The sequence below is a fragment of the Gossypium raimondii genome, chromosome 3, assembly GCF_025698545.1.
Source record: "Gossypium raimondii isolate GPD5lz chromosome 3, ASM2569854v1, whole genome shotgun sequence".
Taxonomy (NCBI): Eukaryota; Viridiplantae; Streptophyta; class Magnoliopsida; order Malvales; family Malvaceae; genus Gossypium; species Gossypium raimondii.
This window is the reverse complement of record NC_068567.1, coordinates 49,222,483-49,239,548: the sequence shown is the minus strand read 5'-3', so window position 1 is coordinate 49,239,548 and position 17,066 is coordinate 49,222,483. Positions and strand designations below refer to the sequence as shown.

The 17,066-nt window shown below is 31.9% G+C and overlaps 1 long non-coding RNA gene across 1 annotated transcript; it reads left to right on the top strand.

Moving 5' to 3' along the window:
• The first annotated feature begins 507 nt into the window (after nt 1-507).
• LOC105794552 (uncharacterized) lies at nt 508-12,895 on the top strand. Its single transcript, XR_001134033.2, has 4 exons — nt 508-833; nt 8,178-8,249; nt 9,143-11,588; nt 12,688-12,895. It is a non-coding gene; the product is annotated as an uncharacterized LOC105794552 (long non-coding RNA).
• The last annotated feature ends 4,171 nt before the right edge of the window (nt 12,896-17,066 follow it).

Below are 17,066 nucleotides of genomic sequence, written 5' to 3'. Positions count from 1 at the left end.
TTGTTGAACGTTACAAATTATGACGAAAAAATTAGTAGTTATAAAAATTTAAAAGATTTTAATTTATACAAGAATTAATAAAGAAAACGAAAAAACTAGAAAAATAGATTTTTATAAAAAACAGTTTAGAACAAATTTATAAAAATAAAATTACAAATAATAGAGTGTAGTGAGAAGGACTTACTTAATTTTGTTAATAATAATATGAGTTTACGTTAGGGTGTTGTTAATGTTCATCAAAATAAACATATATATATAACTTTGCTTATTTATTGTATTAATTACAACAAAATTAATTTTTCCGTTTTTAAGATGTTGACTCTAATTTTTGGACTAAATTGATTACACTAATTAATTTAAGATGTTGAAAATAAAGATATTTGAAAAATGTACTAATTAATTTTTGGACCACATTAATTTCTTTGGACCACATTAATTTAAGATCTTGACTGTAATTATTGTATTAATAAAAGACTCATTGAAAAAGATACTCATCCAATAAAATGAGAAATGTTGTAATCAATTACATGGAATATGAGAATTAGGGTGTTTTTTTAATATGTCGGGGGTGTTTTTTTAGAGATACCAATTTTTTTTAGTTTTGGGTCAAAAAAGGCTAAACACACACACACCCAAACTTTACAGCAGGAATAGGGTTTTCGTGAGAGGGAGAAACCCTTGAGACCCTTCTGTTGAGGAAGTGATGTGGAGCTTGCAATTTGCTGGTCAAGTTTAGGACGCACGGCGTGGAGATTTCTGGAGCAGTTCTCCTGGCGGTTCTCCTTCCCAACCTGCAAACCTCCCTGTTGCCTTCCATTAGCGAAAACTTTCAGGTATTTCGATCTATGGAATTTTTTTATCAAGCTGTTAAACTCATTTGTTGCTATGATTTAGAGTCTGTCAATGGGAATTTAAAATCAGTGACTTGTTTTTAACAATTGAATCTACCAAGTTTTTTGGTGATACCATTATTGTTTTCCCTATTATTTTTTGAGTAAAAGCACATAGAAATATGATACTTGGATTCGGATGAAGGCGGAATCATATAATTTTTTTTTCTACTGTGTTATATTTTTTCTGTTTTTTGTTTCCCTCTATTTGCTTTTTCATCTATGTTCTGTGGTGTGTGTGCTTAGCTTGATGGGTTCAAGGGTTATCGGTTCGGATTTGTGTTCCTATTGCTTAAATGATGTTCCCTATTCTTTTCCGTAAGAGAGTGCTTCTAATAAGTATTCAATAACAAATTAGAGGGCATTATAGAATAACAAATTAGAGGGCATTATAGCATGCTTGGTCTCAAGAAATTATATTTGATCTACTTTTTTATGTTTTAATTGTTGGCCTTAACCCTTTCTCACTTTGGACAGCTTGGATATATTGTTCTTTTGGGTTGCAAGAATGGTTCTGATGAGAATCAAATTCATAGCAATTGTTCCATTTTCATATGTATATCTTCATGGTCTAATCCGTAATTCACAAGTAAGTAGAGTTTCTTTTGGGTTGAAATGGTTGTTCGACAAACATGAAGTGAAGCATAAGATTATCACAACTTATCATCCATAGACAAATAGGCAAGATGAATTGACAAATAAGGAGATAAAATATGTACTCGAGAAGGTAATCCGTCCAAAACGACGAGATTGATTGAAAAGACTGAATGGTTCTTTGTGGGCATATCGGACAACATTCAAAACACCTATAGGGATGTCTCTCTATCGGTTAGTTTTCGGGAAAGTCTGTCACTTGTCTTTGGAGTTAGAACATAGAGCTTTATAGGCTCTCAAGTAACTTAAATTGGATCTCAAGCTTGTTGGAGAAAAATGAATGCTTCAGCTCAATGAATTAGAAGAATTTTAGATGTTTTCGTATGAAAATACCAAGCTATGTAAAGAGAAAATAAAAATATGGCATGACAAACACATCTGAATCTGTGAGTTTGAAGCAGGTCAACAAGTCTTGCTATTCAATTCCAGATTAAAGTTCTTTCCTAGTAAGTTAAATTTTCGTTGATCGGGTCCGTTCACCATTTTTCAAATCTTTCCATACGGGGTTATTGAACTACATGAAGGTAAGGGAGTTAAGTTCAAAGTCAATGGTCAATATCTTAAACATTATTGGGGTGATAAAGTTGAGCGGAATAAAACCTCATTCACTTTATTTTATTGAACTACTTGTTCTTTGATTTTCACTTTGATTTAGAATAACTGACGTAGACAATATTTTATTGATCATTATATTAAAAGAAATTTTTTCTAGGAGGTTGGATTTTAAGTGGGGCCACATGTGACCCCTCCAATCTTTCTAGAGAATTGTTTTTTATTTAATTTTTTAAGAAAATATTTTCTAAGTGCCCTATTAAAGTTTTGATTTGCTGAATAAAGGGTTAATTTTGACCTAATTTTCACATGCAAGTAAGTTACTTATTTTTTGTTGTGTTCTTGTAAATATTCTTAGTAGCTAATAGTAATATATATACATATATTATGTTTATTTTCTCTTCTGATAGGTGCTTGTGATCAATTAGATAAGAGCAATTGAGGGTTTGTTTAAGGATTTTTGGAGGAAGTTAGGAGAGTTCATTGGCAAGGTGGGATATGCTTTTTGCCCCAATAAATGATGGCAGATTGAGGTTGAAATCTATGATAATGTAACACTCCTAACCCATCTTCATCGCTGGATTGGGGTTGCGGTGTGTTACTGTACAAATAAGGACATTTATCATTAAATAGACACATAAATATAAAATAAATTATAACATTCAATAACAAGACATTGAACATAAAAAACATTGCCTGATGAACGATATACGGATATTAGTGCACAATTATCCATCCGAAACACGTCAAATACTCCAATGAGCCAATTCAACCGATAACATGCCTCGACACCAAATGTCTAGCCTGTAGGCTAACATTCCCCTCATAACACGCCTCGGCACCAAGTGTCAAGCTCGAAGGCTTTACATTTGCCCCTAGTAACATGCCAGAAATACTATAATGTAACATGATAGTCCGAAACAAATGCTGGACTTTGTTATATTTAGTAAACAAGAAATAAACAGGAATCATCATCTCATCTCAAACTAATCCCAAATAGCGCACACTATAACATATTGGCATGCTAATTGTACTCTATCTTATGTTTATTGGCTTAGGAGATATTACCGTTAAACCAAGTCCAACAATTTATTATTCCCATTTATACTAATGTAACATTGAAATATTTACCTTTACAATCAACAACTAAATTCTTATTTAATTTATATTGTAAAATATATTAAAATAAATCGAACGAACTTACCTGGGCTAAACTATAGTAACGACAAAGATTCGAGACTATTTAGCTACTTTCCTTTTCCTTAGTTATCTACTTGTTCTTGATTTATGATATAATTTATTTAAATTATTAGCCTCAATTTCATATACTATTCAACTTAATGCATATAACTTTCTATTTACAATTTTGTACATTAGACCCCAAACATTTACATTTTATTCAATTTGGTCTTTAAGACCAAAACAAGCTTATTTCACATAATTAAACTTTTGAACCCAATTTTAACCATTCTAAAACAGCCCTACAATTTCAGAATTTATCAAGAAAAACATGTCCATTTTAATTTATATCCAATTTAATGAAAAACTTGAAATTAATAAAACTACTTTACAAACTCAATACAAATCATTACTAAGCTACTACCCAAACCAATTATAACTATAAAACGTCAAAATTTTCAATGGAATAATTTCTATACTTTAGTATTTTCACAAAATAACCCTTAATCCAACTAGACATCAAGATAACAATCACAAAAATGTCAATTCCATGAAAAATAAGTTAGGAAAACCCTTACATGTATAAGCTTGATATAGCCAAAATTTCAAGCTCTTTTCCTGGAGCTTCTCACTTCAATTTTCAGTGGGGAACCAAGAAAATGAAGATGATGCCACCATCCACCATCCACTATCCTCAATTTTGGTTAAATTCACTTATTTCTTTTATCATTATATTTATTAAGTAAATTTATCGTTTCATATTATAACATTAGGAAACAATTATGTCACCATCCACTGTCCTCAATTTTGGTTAATTTGCCATATTAATTCACTCTCTTTTTACTAATTACTACAAATGAGCACTTAAACACTAATAAAAATCGATTTTTGTACTTTTTATGATTTAGTCATTTTTTCTTTAATTGACTATCTAAACATCAAAATTTCTAAACCAAACTTTATAAATACAATACTAATGACCTTGTAAATATTAATTATTTAATATTTACAGACTTACATGTCAAAATTGTGGTCCCGAAACCATTATTTTTAACACCACTGAAAAACGGGCTGTTACAGATAATATGGCATCTAGCTTGCTAAGTTTGGGTGGTGATTCATCATGAACAAAAATAAAATGAGGGTTCAGGTGCTCTAAGCGAAGTATCTACCGTGTCGTAGTTTGTTTGAACCATGATGTGGTACGAACTGTTCACATATTTGGAGGAGTATGCTTGTTGTTCGTAAAGTGTAAGTGTCTTTGTTAGAGAATTTGTGATGGTTCGAGGACTTATTTCTGGCTTGATAAGTGGATTGTTGATGGTCTGCTAATCTCTCTCTGCTCTTCGAGTCTAAAATCTGAATTAGAAAGTATTTCGGTTAGAACTGTTATTGAGAACACTTTTGAGATTTCCTCTATTGTTCAGTCATTTCTACTTGAAAGGGTTTTCAACTAGATTTTAGCTAATATTGCGTAGGTCAATGCTTCTCTTAAGGATACATTCATTTGGGTTGGTTCAATTAATGGTTTCTTCATGACAAAATTGACATATAATATGTCCCTTGATGGTGATGCTTATGTTCGACCGATTGCTACAGCAATATAAAGATTGAAAACTCGACCAAGGATTAAATTGTTCATTTGGCTCTCTTAGAGGGACCGAATTATGTTGAATGTTAATGTCTGGTTCATAATCTAACTAATAGTCCAAGGAGTAAGTTTTGTGGACAAGTAAGGGTGGACATTGAACGTGTCCTTCAATCTTGCTACTCAATGAAAGAAATTTGGAGTGCTTTCTTGAGTTCGGATGTTGAATCCCAATTTTATGAGTTGTTGATAGAGGACTGGTGGCACTATAATCTGATTGCTTGCGGGGATAACAAAACAGGTGATTGGGGCTGGCCCACTGTGTTTCAACTATTTTTTTATTAGCCTAGAAATACTGAATTGACTTTGTTTTTGCAAATGTAACTTCACTCGGCCACGTTAAAATTCAAAAGGTGTGCAGAGTTTTAACTGAACTTTGAGGGAGCTTTAATGATGGTGTAAGATGTTCAAGAATTAGTGTAACAACCCATTTTCAGTGGTGTCAAAGACAGTGGTTTCGAGACCACAATTTCGACGAGTAATTCGTAATAATTATTATTTAATTAATACAAGTCAATTATAATTTTATATAGAAATTTTGATGTGATAATTTTTAAATAATTGAATAAATTAGGTATAAGTGGTTGTTCTAAAAGTCAAGTGGTTTCGAAAAACGAGATAACGAGACATTATTTCTAGAAATCAAGCCATTTAATATTCTTATTAAACATTTATGAAGTTATTATATTAGTATGTGAAGGTTCGATTCGAGAATTTTATTGTTTGGTTAGTTAATTAAAGAAAAAGGACTAAATTGTGAAAGTTGTAAAATCTAGTTATAATTGAATTGTAGTGAATAGATGGTTTAAATCACATAAGTGGAATGATTTAAATGGCAATTATACCATTCATATTTGGCATGGACGGTTAAAGCTTAAAAAATGCTAAAAATGTATGTTTAATTGAAGGGTAATTTTGTAATTAAATAAATATAACTTAAGTAAAATAAAACAAAAATAAGGCGTCATCTTCCTTAGTGTTTCTTACCACCGAAATTGAGAAGTTGAAGAACACCTTAGCTTAGTTGACATTCGATCAAGCATAAACGATTGCGTGTAAGTGAATTTTCACCGTTTTTAATAATTTTTATATTTCTAGATCATTACAACTAGATCCAGTTAACTCGTACCTTCGTTTTTAAAACTGTTAAAGATTATGAATTTCACCATTATTGAATATTAGTTATTCTTTATGTTAAATGGTGAATTTGTAGTCTTAGGTGTTGATTAAGATTACTTTGTAAAGTGATTTTATTAGTTTTAATTAAAGGATTAACTTGATAAAGTATTAAAATTTACATGGATTTTTTAATTGTGAATAATTATGAACTATACTAGTATAGGAATAAATTCGGCTAGTATGGGGAATTGTGAAATTTTGATAAATTTAGAATTTCGGGTTTATGGACTAATTTGTGAGAAATGTAAAAGTTTTGGGAAAATATGTAAATAATTAAAACTTAAAGGTCTCATGCATTGAATTGAGTTTTTGATGTATGTGAATTTAAGAAATTGAATTTAATTACTATATAGATCAAGAACCAAGTCAAAAAGACAATAACCAAGGAAAGGGAAAAATTACGGAGTAGTCCCTGTGAATTAACCGGAAGCGGATTGTAGGTAAGTTTATAGTATAGATAAATATATTTATATAATTATATAACTTGTGATATTATGATTTGGTTAAACTGTATCTGAATTAAATTATGATATTAAATTGAAATTATAAAATGTTTACAATTAAGTACAGATTAGAGTTGATTATTTAGGAGTTGGTGAATAATATGGTTAGTTGATATTGAAATGAATGTAATTGATTCATAGCATGTGTATGGATATTTTGGAAGTGCCTCTAATTTATAATGTTAAGAATTTTGTTAAGTGTCTGTTTGAACGTAGTAATCGATTAGGATACGATTGGCATGCCAGAAGGGTTAGTATGCGCACTTGTACGAGATTAAAATTTGGTCTTCTAATTGTACATTTGTGTAATAGCCAGTTTTTTTAGTGGTGTCGGAAACAGTGGTTTCGGGGCCACCAAATCCGACGAGTAATTTCGTAAATACTATTATTTAATATTTATGAGTCAAATGTGATTTTTAAAAGGGTTTTTGATTTGATAATTTATGTTATATAAGTGATTTATTAAGTTAAAGTGGTTTTAGAAAATGAGGTATCGGGACCTTATTTTTATAAACTTAGCCATAAATATTTTTATAAATATTTACGGAGTGTCATTAAGGTGGTATTAAAGTTTCATTAAGAAATTTTAACGTTTCGATGGTTAATTAATTAAAAAGAACCAAATTAAAAACAAGTGCATTCCCGGACTCTATTCCATAAATCGACTCGAAAATATTTTTTAAAATATTTACGAAGTTAGTTGTGTAGTTAATTAGGTTTCGCTTAAATGAATTTACTTGAATTAAAAGTAAATTAGGTATAAGGACTAAATTGCATATAGGGTGAAAGTTGAATTATAGATTAAAGAAAATTGAAAGGACTAAAGAAGTAATTATGCCATTATTTCTTTATGAGACGGCAAGGTAGATTTTTTTTTTTGTGAAATCATCATAAAACTTTAAGTTAATATATACTATATTAAGTTAATATATATTATAAGTATTAAGTATATATATTATATTATATTATATTATATTATATTATATTATATTATATTATATTATAACAAAACAAAATAATAATATAATAATGTATAATAAAAAATAAATGACAAAAAGAAATAGAAAGTGAAACGAAACAGAAGGGAAAAAGAAAGAAAAGTTAAGGGTTTCAATTGTTCAAAATTTAATTGGTTAGTCAATTTAGTCAATTTTTCTTTTAATTTTTATGTTTTTGGAACCCGATATTAAACACTACTCGACCCATGTCAAAATTTTAGAAATTATTGAGTTTTTAAATGTTGTTAATGTTAAATAATTTTAGTATTAGGAAATTGATAGATTTTAAGTTAGAAGTGAAAAATGATTGAATTGTAAAATAAATTGTAAATTTTGAGTAATAGGGACTAAATTGTGAAAATTCAAAATTTAGGGATTTAAGTGAAATTATAGAGTTAAATCTAGTTTAAAGTGGAAATTAAATGAAAATATAGAATTGATTGTGAAGAAATAAAATTAGTCTCGATTTAGGGACTAAATTAGAATTTAGACAAATGTTGAGTAAAAATTGAAATATGTAATATGAAATTGAATTGTATTGTATTGATGAATTTTAATTGTTTTAATTCCGTAGCTAACGTCGTACCGGAATTCTCGACTAAAAAGGGGAAAGATAAAGTCGACGAGGAATAGCTCGAAATTTCTGGTTTGTATTTCTATAATTCGAATTTAGTTGTTAATTGTTATAATTCAATTTAATATATCTGGTAAGTGTTGAGGTGAGAATTATTGTGTTTTGCAATTGAAATGGATTGATTTAGTATGTGATAAATTTATTGAATTTATATTGATTGAATTGGTATATATATTGAATATATATTGATTATTTGAATTGAATTAAATATTAGTTGTATTTGAAAAGTGAATTGAAACCCTATTAACTGTATCGGGCTGAGTCAGATATAGATGGCATACCATAGGATTGGAAGAGTTCAGGGATTTCTTCGACTTCGAGTTGATGAGACACTGGGTGTCAATTTACTACTTTGGATTAATTCGATGAGGCACTGGGTGCCAATTTACTTTGGTTTAGCCGATGAGATACTGAGTGTCAATTTATTACTTCGAATTATTCGATGCGGCACTGGGTGCCAAACTGTTGTGGTTTGGTTGGATCCGTGTATCCGTCCGAGTCCGAGTCGTGTTAATAGGGATAAATAAATAATAAAGTTTTATAATTGATATTAAAATGGTATGGTATGAGAAATGGAAGTGAAATAGTGAATTGAAAATATAATGTGAAATATGTTGCAAACATATAGAATATATGAGTTATATACTCATGAAATGACTATGGAATGGATATTGCAATTGTATAATGAAATGTGAAATAAATTGTGAAAAGCTATTTATATAGCAAGTATGAGAATTGAGATATTTGTGAAACAAATGAAATATGATATGGTTGTTGTAATAATTAAATATTAATATGTGTTTATATTTCAATTGTATATTTGTAATTTCTTATCTTTAAATATTCGGATTATAGAAATACCACTGAGTTTATACTCAGCGTACGGTTTTATTTCCCATGCGCAGGTTAGGCATTTAACTTTTGATCGCCGATTCAGCATCCAACAACGATCCCGAACTCAAATGTGGTGAAGTTTATCCTTTGTGTCGTCATGTACCTAGGGTGTCTAAATAATAGTTATTTTGTGGTTTGATTGTAAATGAGGTTATAAGTTTAATTTTGGTTGGTTTTATACATATAAATATGTGTTTGTTTTTGAAGCCATATTATGACATGATAAATTGAACTAAATCTAGATAGGTGCATGTAAATTTAATTCTATGTTTAAGTGCTCAAGAACTAGGAAAATTGATTTGGTTTTGGTATGTTTATAAATTGGATTAAAATGATGCTTTGATGACTTGTTTTGATGATATGAATTGTTTGACATTTCTGTCTGTTTGATCTGTAAACTCTGGTAATACTCCGTAACCCAGTTCCGGCGAGGGATACGGGTTAGGGTGTTACAATTTGTGCCTTTGTTTGCACTTCGGTGCCTTTGTTACGCATCTATGATGCCTTTGGTGTGGTGTAGTTACTCGAGTATCCGAGTCAAGTTACTATAGTTCATCAGACTATGTATTAATTAATTTACAACTTATCTACTTGATTAATTCTATTGTACATCTATGGTGTTGTTAAATGAAAAATGTTACAATGAATTTCTTGTTTATATATGTGGATGGTTACATTGAGGGAATTTGGATGATGGTATTGGGTAAGTCTTTTAAGAAGGTGTTATTATGTTATATATATATGAATAAATACTAATATGGTGTGAACTTGTATTTGATTATTAAGAGTTAAATTATATACTTGTGTATTTATCTTGGTTAAGGTAAGTTAAATCATGTTTAGACTATGGACTTATTAGGCTTCTTAAGTTTATTTGTTTCATTTGTGTTTCATTTATGTTTCTTTTGTAGTTAGCATTTTATGGATTGACCAGTGGATTGATTTGGAGCTCATACTATCCAGCCTTGTTGGTAGTTTTTGTTTATCACTTTGGAATGTGGCATGTATATAGGTTTTAAGTTGTTGATATGTAAAGTGGTAGGTTAACTTGTTATAACTAGTTAATGTGGTTGAATTTGGGTGTGTACTTGTGTTGATTTTGGTCAAGTTGCTCTTTAGTGCCTTATATATATGTTAAGTGGTGATGTCTTGGAAATGGTAGTTTTGTTGTGAATGACCACATCTTTGGTAAATTTTTGATTGATGGTTTTAGGCATGAATGGTTAACTAATGATAAAGCTTATTTCTTAATTGTAACTTTGTTCTTGAATTGAATTGGTATGTGAATTGAGGTGCCTTTTGATGGCATATTGGTTAGACATACGATAGATAAATATTTGGCATGTATTTGGTGTTTTGAATATGCTTTTAACCTTGTGAAATACGCTAGTTATGATATGTCTTATTGTGCAAGAAATGGTGTTTGAATTAGCTTGATTTAGGGGTTAAAAATGGAGCACACGGCCTAAGACACGGGTTGCCACACAGCAGTGTGCCACAAACGAGCACCCCCACACGATCGTGTGTCATTATTATTTTAGGTACAGGATTCACATGGTCTGAGACACGGCCTGCGACAAAACCGTGTCCCAAGTCAATATGTAGCATGGTTTGGCATACGACTTATGACACAGCCGTGTGACCCAACATCGAATGCACATATGGTTTGGCACACGGCCTGCGACATGGCCGTGTGGCCCTATTTCGAATATACACATGGGCTGGAGCATTGCCATGTATCCGGACTTCGAATGTTCACAAGGTCTGGGCTGTGTCACATGACCGTATGACCCATGTTTCCTAAATTTTCATGTTTTTCTAGAATTTTCTAATTTGTTTTGCTTTGATCCCTGATTGTTCCCAAACCGTTTATAAGTCCCCGTAGACTTGATTTAAGGCCCATAAATGTATTTTTGCCATGATTAGATTCAATTTTTATATGTTAGCATTTAGTTTGTATAATTGTTTCTGTTGTAAAGTTAAATGTTCTGTTTTTTACGGTAATACTCTATAACCCTAATCTGGTAATAGAGACGGGATAGGTCTGTTACAATTAAAAGTTACTTATTGGTACAATGGGAGAAGCCACCTCACAATTAATTTATGGTGAATGTTGGGAGTTGGGATTAGTCGAGCAAGAGGGAAAGTGCTGAAGGTTCTATTCATGAATACTATGGTAATTGGGTCGTCGATTTTTCAATCTTTTGTGGAAATTTCAGTATCAATGTGGTAGAGTTTATGGGAATTTTCCATGGGGTTGAAGTTGCGTAGAAAAAAAGAATTTGGAACATTATAATTGAATCAGATTGTCTATGACTGTTGAGATGATCTTGAATGATATTAATCGTCTTCAAATCCTTATTTTTGATTCATTGGAGTTGTACGAGGTGCATGCTGAAAGGACAAGTGTTGGAAACTGGTTCACACTCCTAGGGAGAAGAACTTCATGCCAGATTGGTTGGTGGAACATAGCCTTTCTCTATCTGGTGATATGTGTTTATTTGATTGACCACCGTAGGTTGCCATGAGTGTGTTGCTTGTTGATCTCTTAGGAGTTGATTTCACTAGAATTTTTGTTGGTTGATTATTTAGGGAATACCCCTCCTATATTTACCCCCCCCCAAAAAAAGTAAATAACTTACTTTTTATATTATAGGATAGATATTATACAAGTCTCTATATTCTCTTAGAAATGAGTTAGAAAAAGTTTATTTTTCTTGCTCTAATCATGGTGCTCAAAGATTTCAATACAATAAATCAAGTTTTTGTTGTCATAATTGAAAACTTAGATTACTAACATCTTAATTTTTATATGAATTATATAATATTTATCACTTTTCAATGTAATAAAAAGCATATAAGAGCAAAATCATCTAGATTAAGAGGTCATTATTAAAAATAGGCGACGTTCATATTAGATATATTTTAATGGGCGGTTGAAATGACTTTATGCTATGAATAAAATGACAAGTTATGAATTCAAAAATTTTTTGGGTGGACATTTTTTTCTCAATAAAGATTAATCTTATTATTAAAAGAATAAGCAGCAAAATGTTGTCACAACCTAGAATTCTTTAAAGGTGGTGCATCTTTAAACCTAGACAATACCGTACATATCATCTAAAAAAAGAACACAACATACACTTCATAGTAAACCATAAGAACAAAAATAGTACGTCACAATCGACATAAATCAGAAATCACGAGAAAAAAAAAGTAAAATACAATATAATGTATTTAGGACAGTTAAAGTAATAGTATCGTTGGCATTTCTGACACGTATAAATTTTGTAATTATTTTCTAAAATGTTTTTAGGTAACAAATGTAGTTGGTTCATTTAAAAGGGAACTAAATATGATGGGAGTCCTAACCTTATCTTCTGGTCAGCATTATTGAAGAGAAAATAAGAATTTGTAAAGGCTTGGACTCTATTTTTATCTTTAAATATTTGAAGTAGTTTGAATTAGAAGCATTTTTAAAAATAAAGGATGATATTTTGAGGATAACTTCCTATTTGAATTTGAAATTTAATCTATCTATTCTTTTAAATTGTAGGCTGATCGAGTGAAGCCTATAAATAGGATATTTGTGCCGCACATTTGGAGTGAGCTATTGAGTGTCTTTATTCGATTGTTGTGAGATTGCAATTATCTATTGTTGTGAGGGTAGATTGAGCTTAAGCCAAAAGTTGTATCGGATGAATTATTGAATAAAATCATTCTCTGAACCAAGCTGGGCCGAGAAATGTTGTTGTATCTGAATTGTGTTAACAAATATAGTGTGTTGTCATTTCTTCTTATGTAACTCTCCTAGCAAAACTATCTTATCCTATCTTCTTGTTTGAATCTTTGCTACAGAAACAATCACGCTACATTTGGTAAGAATATTATTTTTTTCACCAAGTTTTAGTGATTGACATGATTTATTTTGGAGAAAAGAGAAAGAATTTTTTTACTTCTTTTGAAGATGTCTTATTTTTGCAAGAGTTTTTACTTATCCTTCTAATTTCAAGTGTAAATTTATACTAATAATTCTTCCTTGTTGCAACATTTGGTAGTATTATTATTTTTCAAACATGTTTTAGTATATGAGTTAGCAATACACTAATTTTAATTGGTAATATTTAGCCAATGACAAGATCTATTTTAGGAAAAGAGAAGGAACATTTTTTGCTTATTTTGAAGAATTATTACTTTGAGTTTTACTTATTTTTTAATTTCTAATTTAAATTTTACTAACTATTTTTATTTTATGTCTAATAATTGTAATACATATATATTAAATAATTTTTTACTCATTATTACACTAGCAATCAAATGAGGTATGTATGTCTAACAATTGTAATACATATGTATTACGTAAGTTTTTTCACATATTATTACATCAATAACAAAACAATACATCGTAAGAAAAATAAATTGAGACTTTTTTTTATGTAAAATTAACTCATGATACTAACTTACACAAAAATTTAAATATAAATATGGTTATAAATAGGTGCAAATATGATATCAAAATCCATGGCCCTAACGAAGGCATCCGGTCTGGATGAACTTCCTGCTTTGTTTTATCAGAAATTATGGCACATTGTTGGACTCACTATTAGTGATTATTGTCTTGTGGTTTTAAACGAGGGAATGCATATTGTGGCAATTAATGGTACTCACCTTGTTTTGATTTCAAAAGTTTCGAATCCAACCCGTATACAACAGTTTTGCCCTATTAGTCTCTGAGTTGTCTTATACAAAATCATTTCGAAGGCCCTAGTTAATAGGTTTCAGTCAGTGCTACATTTGTGTGTGGATGAGGTTCAGAGCGCATTTGTTCTTGGAATGTTGATTACGGATAATACTATTTTGGCCTATGAGATCCTCGATGTGTTTCGGCGCAAGCGGTGGGGAAGGAGGGGGCGTTTTGCCTTAAAGTTGGATATGAGCAAGGCCTATGATAGAGTGGAGTGGGTTTTTCTTGAGCAGATGATGTTGCGAATGGGATTTTCTGTCCGTTGGGTTTGTCTTCTTCTCCATTGCGTTCGATTTGTCTTATACTCAGAAACCATGAATGGGGAAGTCAGTCGTCTGTTCTCACCACGTCGGGGCCTTCAACAAGGAGACCCACTTAGTCCGTATATTTTTCTTGTCTGTTCTGAAGGGTTGTCTTCCCTTTTGCGACAAGCACTTTTTAATAATCTAATTCGTAGGGTTTGTCTTAGCGATGGAGGCCCGTTTATTTCGCACCTGCTCCTCACTGATGATTGTTTACTTTTTGGCGAGGCTACGATTGGGGGTGCTTTGCTGTTAAAACGAATCCTTTCTGATTATGAGCGCTCATCAGGACAGTGTCTTAATTTTGACAAGTCTGTTATTTATTTTAGCTCTAACATTGAGGACACTCTTGCCACCTCTATCCTGGATTGTTTAGGAGTCCGCATCTTTACTGAGCCTGAGAGATATTTGGGATTGCCAAATATGATTAGGGGTGCGAGGAAGCAAGGTTTTCAGGGTTTGAATGATCGCATGCATTCCCGAATTGAGAATTGGTATGTTTGTACATTGTCTTAATGTGGGAAGTAAATGTTTATTAAGAGTGTTTTATAAGCTATTCCTACCTTTACTATGTCTTGTTTTCTTTTACCGGTAACTTTATGTGTTGATTTGGAGAATTATTAAACGTTTTTGGCGGAAGCGACATAGGGGCCATGAAGGTATGCACTGGTGAGATTGTAAATCTTTATGTGCTCCGAAGTCTGAGGGTGGTTTGGGTTTTCATGATTTGGAAAATTTCAACATTACTTTGTTGGCTAAGCAAGGTTGGTGTTTGGGAACTTATCTTTCTTGTCCATGGAGGAGTATCTGGTCTGCAAAGGGGTTGCTTCACATGGGGCTTTGCTGGCGTGTGGGTACAAGGTCGAATATATGGGTCAGGGATGATGATTGGATCCCAAGTTTACCTAACAAATGTTTGCAAAAAACTAGTGTTAGTTCTCCATATTTACCTGTTTTAGAATTCATTAACCCTAATTCGAGACAATGGGAAGAAAACAAACTCACTAGCGTTCTGGGTCATGCCCTGGCTGATTGTGTGCTATGTATTCCTATTTTTAAAATGGCCCATGATGACTTCTTAGTGTGGGGTGTTGAACTTTCGGGTGAATTCGTTGTTCACAGTGGTTACAGACTCCTTGTTTCTTCAGGTCACACGATGATTCCAGACTATTACAGACTTTTCTATACTACTCTATCGAAGTTGCAACTACCAGGAAAAGTTAAAATTACAGTTTGAAAAGTTTTTCACAACTACATTCTTAATTAGTATACTTTATATCATAAACGTTTGCGAGCCTCCACTTTGTGTCCACGGTGCCTTGTTGCTGATGAGATTTTGGAACATATCTTACAAGATGGCCAACTAGTTTTTACTATTTTGGGGCCCTTGCACATCAAATAGCCAAGTGAAACATTGAATACATCTTTACAAAGATTGACTACTATCCATTTTCACAGTATCTACTAGTGATGTAATCCGGAAAGTAGTGTAAGCGTTATGGTTCCTTCGGCATGCGAGAAATAAAAGGGTTCATAATAATGATGTTGTTCAAATACATGTTGTGGTGCATAGATTTTAGGCTTACCTTTTCGAATTGGATTTGATAAACCAGTGGTTACCTAGTCGCCTAATCGATGCTGAGCAATGGCAGCCTCCAGATCCTCCCTTTATAAAGGTAAATTTTGAAGTAGCTTACAGTGGGTCTAATCTTTGTTCCTATGTAGGTATTGTCATTAGAGATCATACAGGTATGGTGTTAGGTTCTCAATCAATACCCATTGCGCCTGTACGTTCACCTTTCGATGTCAAGGCACTGGCTTGTTATCATGCAGTCCGTTTGGCTCTGATTTGGGATTTCAGTCGATCATTTTTTAAGTTGATTCTTTAATGGTGATCCGCGAACTCCTATCTCCTCGACCTGATGCGTCTATTATGGGTCCCTACATTAGGGCATTACTGCCATGGTAGCACGCCTTCGCAGATGTCGCTTTTTGTAATTCCCTCGCATCACAAATTAGGTGGCCAATCGGTTGGCATCAACAAGTCTCCGGGATTGGGGTTTAGTTTCTAAGGCAGGTGCGATGCCTCTCTTTATTTAAGTGGTAGTGAACTATGATATGGGTGTTCTCGGGTTGGCTTTTCGGAGAAGTTAAAGAGTCTTTTGTTGGGAAATGTGCCTATATTGTAGTAAACATGTAATTGTTTTCTATTTATTTGAACGATAAATAAATAAAGTTAATTTCACATTTCACTATTATGTCTTTTGTATTTATGCCTTCTATATTTTGCATGATTGTGACAAATAAATATTAGCTCATTGATTGTCTAAAGTTCAAAAGATAAATGGCACTGTAAAGAATGTTTACATTGCGAAAAAGACGACTTACTTTAGTAGATAATCTAAATGAGTTCGTAATCCTGTAAAAGAGTCAAAGTTGACATTTGATTCAAATACTGAGAATGATTATTATGTCGACTACAATTCCAATTAGGGAGATGGCTAGTCTTGACTATCGGAGTAGTTGACTCCACGAGTAAAGACATAGATGTATTCATTGGTAGAATGATACATTGGACTGGATCCAAGATGAATTAATTATGAATCCGTTTGTGAACTTGTGACATTCATGATGTGATTTACCTAAATCCTGAGTTAGTCACTGACCATGCGTATGTAACTCATGTGCTTTGATATAAGTAAAGGCTTATGCTCTAAAGATGATCAAGTCCATAGTCGGTATGTTGGGTACATGACTTATGTATAGCATGGTTTTACTAGCAACAATGGAATTCATAACTCAATTAAAGAGTTAATGATGTCCTATTATTGGCATTGCATGGATTGATAAATATGGATCGTGGCCATGGGTTACTTGTTCTCAAACGAG